The following is a 6,762-nucleotide window of genomic DNA, read 5'->3' as shown; positions in this document are numbered from 1 at the left end:
TGTTGGCAGGTGTGTGTGTTGATCATCCACTGTTTTAGGTGCTTTCTAAATGATTTAAAGGTGCCTAATTCTTTAAGCTCTAACTGACCAGGCAGGTTGTGGGATTTGCTTGTGACCAGCTTGTTATGCAGTAGTTGATGTGTGTGAAGATCATGGCGTGGACATACATGGTAGCTGCCTCTGTTGACATGTAGTCCCTTAAAAAGCGGAAGTTGGACAGATTGAACTTGACAATTTTACAGACCTTTTTGATATGTGCCTTAAAAGTGAGGTTGGAATCTAACAGCACCCCAAGATATTTGAACTCGTTCACAACTTGTAGTTGTTCCCCTGAGATAATGACATATGCTTCTTCAGCAGAACGGTTTGTTTTGGTAAAACACATGCTGACCGTCTTGGAAACATTAAGTTGGAGACGACAGTGGTTCAACCATGTAGTCACCTGAGCCATAGATTTGGTAAGTACAGCAGCTACCTCCGTCTTGGTCTGACCATGTACAAAATAGTACAGTGTCGTCAGCATACATTAGTGTATCAACCTCAGGACATTGATATTGATATTGACATTGATACATATGATTGACATTGATACATATGATTATGTATTTGTGTATGTATTTGTGTATTTGTGTATGTTGTTTATAAAAAATAAAAAATAAAAAATAAATAAAAAACAGTATGATTATGTATTTGTGTATGTTGTTTTTTAAATAATTACAACAACAACAACAACAACAACAAAAAACGGGGAACATATAACCCTTTTTCGGAAGCGGGGAAGCGGGGAACATAGGACCCGGGGAACATAGGCATGCTCCCATTATAATTGAGTCCCTTTCACCGTTTCCCATTTCTACATATCATGGCTTCCTTATCAAGTCCTCTCAGGTAATTTGCTCATGAACAGAAAAGGACAGAGACAAGGACAATCCAAACTACTCTGGAATGAATACAGTATAGGCTTTCCTCCCCGCCCCTACCACCACAACCACCACCACCTAGCCCTCACCTCTCTGGCCTTGAAACTACAAAACCTCCTATTTTGGAGTTACAGTAACTCTACTCCAATGATGACATAAGGGCTATTAAAATATTCACCTAACCCTAACTCAGCCATGACAGCCTAACCTGCATGCACCCTGTACACTTCAATGAAGGAAGACTAATGATGATGATGATGATGATGATGATGATGATGATGATGAATGATGATAATTATAATGTATGATGATGAAGGTGGTGGTTAAGGATGAATGATGATGATGATGATGATGATGATGATGAAGCACCCAGAGACTCAAGGATGTGACAGCTAAACTTGTTTTGGTCCTAGCTGAACACTAAACTGAGAGACAGAAACAGTGTTACACAGTGAACTTGTTTGGTATGGAGAACAGAGCAGAGGCTAGAAACTTAGGAAGGTAGGCCAGGGTATTCCATTGGGAATCGACAGAGAGTACAGACAGAGTGTACTCCCTTTCCCTCCCTACTGTATCTCCTTCCTTCCTTCCTTCCTTCCCTACCTACCTCAAGTTCAAAGTTCTTTATTGTCACATACACTGAATGCAGTGAGATGCTTGGTTCACACGGGGGCTCAACAATGTTATACAAAATGTACATACAATAAATCTTCCTGCATGCTAAAATAGACCCTAACTAAATTGCGTGATGTATTGTTACAATAAGTACAAATATTAAAGAGCAATAGATTATGACAAAACATAACATTACAATATAAGGGTTTCAGGCACTGTAAAATACAGCTATGTGCAATAATATCATCTATTGTAATCTATGTCAGGCTGGGCTCTCTGGTAGCATCTACCAGACAGGAGCGGGATGAACCTTTGACCTTTGAACTTTGATTTTGTTGGGCTTTCTGATTCCTGATCGAATTCTCTGTGTAGAAAAAAGTAGGCATACACAGGTTTTCAGCGTCAATGCAGCTGTTTTTTATTATCTTGAGTCTCAGTGTATCTGAACATAACATTTGAACATAAATAAAATAAGCTCGAGCAGCTGGCTGTAGCTTTAAAGCTATCCGTAGCAACAGTCTGTCTGTAAACATCTAAAATGGATGAAATGGGAGAATATTTGTACAGCATTCGTTTTCATTTAGGGGTTCTTAGATCAAATAGAAAATCTGCTATGCCTGCCTGCGTGGCACTAATATTATTAGCATAGGATATTTACCCTCAGTAACAGTGTGTGGTGCCAACAATTGTACGTTATCGTGTTAACAATAACGTTGACCTAGCTTTCTGTTGCTAACTTAAGTGATGATGACAGTAGATATTCATTAACTAACATTGTCATTTTCATCTTTTGAAATTCATTCAAATGAATGTTAATTCATGCCATGTATATAAACATGATTATACAACCCGGTTCTCGATTCCCATCCCTAGTCCTGAGTGGTGCAATTGCCATACCAGGCGGTGATGCAGACAGACAGGATGTTGGCGAGGAGCTTAGGTGCCATGGAAAATGTCCTCAGCCGCCCGAGGAAGAAAAGCCGCCTTTTTGAGTCGATGTGAAGGGACTATTTTCAGTGTATCATGAGTATGCCAAAGGTTGTGAGGTGTAGGATCCAGGGGCAGAGAGGAACCAGACGAGGCATTGCAGTTAAAAGGCAAAGTCCACTTTACTTAGAATAATCCACAGGGTAGACAGGAACGAACTTTCGAAAATGTAAAACACTCGGTCTCAACCTAGGAAACCAGGACGCTAGAGAGGCAACGCTCCCTCAAAACTTGCAACATCTGTGGCATTGTGCTGTGTGATAAAACTGCACATTTTAGAGTGGCCTTTTATTGTTACCAGCCTAAGGCACATCTGTGCAATAATCATGCTGTCTAGTCAGCATCTGGATATGTCACACCTGTCAGGTGGATGGATTATCTTGTTAAAGGAGAAGCGCTCACTAACACAGACTTAAACACATTTGTGAACACAATTTGAGAGAAATAGCCCTTTTGTTTAGGCATAGAAAAAGTCTTAGGTCTCTGATTTAAACTGGTGAAAAATTGGAGCAAAAACAGAAGCGTTTAGGGTTAGTTAATCTTAATTAAACAATAAGATGCACCTGTGTGCTTATCAGTCCATGAATCGGTCTCTCCTCTAGTGTCCAGGTGGAACCGTGACAGTACCCCCTCCCATAGGAGCCAGGACGACCACCACAAAGCCGATTGAAGTCCCGGATGAGTCCCGGATCAAGGACATCCCAGCCAGGCACCCAAGAACGCTCCTCAGGACGTAACCCTCCCAGTCCACCAGGTATTGAAGGCCCCCACAGCCCCAACGAGCATCCAGCAGACACCGGACAGTGTAGACCAGCCGGGGGGGTGGAGGTGCAGGCGTGGGGAGGTGCAGGCGTGGGGAAGAAAAAGGGACGTGTCCTCATCACTTTGAGCCGGGAAGATGGAAAATCTCAATGATCTGGGGGGGCTGCAGTCGGTAGGTAGATGGGTTAATCTGTCTCGAGACCTAGAATGGCCCCACAGATGTGCAGGATGTGCCAGCTGGTCTGCGCATGCTCTGTGGATGAGACCGGGTAATCTCATTTGGGCCGGCTGCTGTGCGTGGGTGTTTACTCGCTTAAAGATTTTACTCATGTCTGCCACAGATAGTGAGAGCACACAGTCCTCCTGTACAGAGGGGGCCCTCATATCAGCTATGGTGTTAATGAAGGTATTCAGTTTCCCCTGAAGGGAGGCTTCAATATGCACCATGTTACTTGGTTTGCCTTTGTAGTCTGAGATACCTACCTCTCATTCTATCCTCCCCCCCCCTCCCATCCTTTATTCTTTTCTTCTCCCTCTTTCTCTCTTCCCCTGTCCATTTATCCTTCTCTCCTTCCTACCGTCTCGCAGTAGGAATGAAAAATAGAACATTTAACATTAATCCAAGCTCATTCAGACTGCAGACATGGCATATGTCATGTGACACACAGTCACACACACACACACACACACACACACACACACACACACACACACACACACTAAGCGATGAGGAGTCTGTGCAGGAGCCAATATTTCTAATGATTCATTATATGTCTTGTACATGATTCTTGTTATGATTCTTGTATATGATTCTTGTTATGATTACATTTCTATTGGGATATTGCCTCAGGCATAGCTGTAAACATGCTTAGCTACTATATTTGTTGCCGTAATCGCAGTTGCTTCTAGCTATGATATTTAAGATCACTTATCTAGTTACACAATCTTCAGCATAACAAGTTCATAAGATATGAAAAATGCACAAGCAAAAGGAATAGAATGCACATTTTTTATTCACGGTGGAAAGCAGCTCCGGCCAAGGCTGTTTGCAGTTGTGAGCGTCCTCTGGAGGAGTTGTCACAGCCGCCACTGTGCCGGGCGCTAGAGAGAGGAGAGAGAGTTCATATGAGCTTCACCAGGCCTATAGCTACAGAATAGAATACTTCATTAGTTTAGTTAGTATGTCCTTAGGTCTGTGTTCTACATGTTGACTTACCTCTGCTGTGTCCATCGTTGTGAAGATGGTTACAGGGTCTCCAGGCAGACGGCCTCCGTCCCCCGACAGCAGCTCAGCAGCCCAAAGCTCTTCAGCATCCTCTGGAAGAGGGAACGCTTCTGTTTCTTTGAAGCTCCGCTCTCCTCACAAGGCGTTGTCTCAGCTGTCACTGGGCTGGCCGCTAGAGAGAGGAGAGAGAGTTCATATGAGCTTCACCAGGCCTATAGCTACAGAATAGAGTACTTCATTCGTTTGGTAAGTATGTCCTAGGTCTATGTGTTCTACATGTTGACTTACCTCTGCTGTGTCCATCGTCGTGGGCAACCTCGATGCCCTCCTGTCCTAAAGCTGGAGGCTGGATACTTACCTCGATGTCCTCCTGTCCTGGAGCTGGAGGCTGGATACTTACCTCGATGTCCTCCTGTCCTGGAGCTGGAGGCTGGACACCATCATTGATGTCCTCCTGTCCTGGGGCTGGAGGCTGGACACCTACCCGGTTGGTCCTCTTGCACTATATCAGTTGTTACAGAAGAAGAATCAATGACAGAACATATCTCTTAAAACCCCATTATTCCTACAACAACAATGCATAGCTTGTCTGCTGTTTTATGATAAACTGGTAAGACTTTACCTTTACATTACACTTCCTTAATGTGAAATTATATGGAATGTGGCCCTCTTATAAATTCACTGTATATTTTCTGTTTTACCTTGAGCTTGCGCTTCATCGTTGAAAGGAATTTGCTGAATTTCCCTTCCTTCTTCTTCCCACTAGCATCCCTCTGAGGCTGTGTGACCGAGGCTGTGGAGGTGTCGGATCCCATTGAGAGGGCCATCACCTGGTTGACCTGGTTGACCAGGGCCCGGGAGAACAGATCCACTGTGTCGTTGTAGATCTCAGAAGAGCTGGTGGACAGCAGGCTCTTGTGGCTGGAGACTCTGGTCGGGGCGTTGCTGTTGGAAGCTTCCACCCCCGTGCTCCATGATGAGGGAGGGACGAACAGCTGAAGAAGCAAACGCTTCACCGACTCCTCCGCATAGGCGGAGACCACCTGACTGCACACCAATGCACGCTTCTCTGCCGGTGGCCGTTTGTACAGAACACTGTCCGACACACTGGTCCCAACGGCCACTGGTAGACTGCTGTGGAGTGACATCAGCTCCAGGAGTCTGTCCACAAGGGCGAGGGTCAGGGTGCGGATCCCCCCCTGGGACAGCAGCTCCTCCCGTCTGGTGAGGTCAGCTCCGAGAGAGGTGACCTCTTGAAGAACCAGTGGGTCCATGTGGTCCATCAGGACTTGCACCACGTCGGCCATCCGCTGTTTGGAATCATCGACGGAATCCTCCAGCACAGACTCGTCAGAGGTGCGATCGAAGGTCGCGCTTCTGACGACAGGGAAACTGCTTTCTGCTGGAAGCTCTGTGGGAGGCTGACATGTGAGACTACCCTCACTACACACCCTCTCTACATTCTCCAGCAGAGATCCTACAGCACTGTGGCATTGCTGTAGCTCCCCTGAGGTCTCCATTTTCCCTGACTGTGCCACCATGTCACCCTGAATGGCGACCAGGATCTGGCTAATGCTGTCTCTAGCCTCAGCCATCGATGCACTCTGCTCAGTGGCATGCATCTCACGCCGAGTGAAGAACTCCTTCAGCTTCCTCTTCAGATCTCTGCAGATGGACTGCGCTGTAGACCACAGTCTCAGCTCCGACACAGCACTAAGCCCACCAGCCTCGGACACCTCAGAGGCCTCAGTGTGTGTGGGCAGCACACTGGGACCAGCTGAGGACTCCTCGTCCTGGAACAGGCTCTTCACACTGTTCACAACCATGCCGACGAGGTCTAATGCTGACGAGTCAGCACTGGCAGGTGACAGAGAGGAGGAGGTAGTTGACCCAGAGTGGTGGGAAGAACTGAGGGAGCATCTCTCTGATCTCATGAGAACATCCCTCACTTTCTCAGTGGCTTGACTCTGGAAGTCCTCCTTGGACAGTTCGCTCACGACTGCCTTCGGAGACACGCACAAACTCTCTGATGAGGAGGAGGAGTACTCCATTAACCATGTTACCATGTTGTCCACAAACTCGCAGGCAGCAAGGGACTCATCAGACGCCGTTGGTCCAGCGGAGGCTGTCTTCTCGTCTTCTGTCTTATAAGAGACGAGAATCTCGCTCAGAACCTCTTTGGTGGTGCGGTCGAGTTCGAGCTGGCTCACCGGAGGGCTCTGGAGAGCCAGCATGGGTCGAGAGCATTCACTC

The sequence above is a fragment of the Nansenia antarctica genome (genome assembly GCF_963989245.1).
Source record: "Nansenia antarctica genome assembly, chromosome: 20".
NCBI lineage: Eukaryota > Metazoa > Chordata > Actinopteri > Argentiniformes > Microstomatidae > Nansenia > Nansenia antarctica.
Note: the sequence above shows the minus strand (reverse complement) of the source record.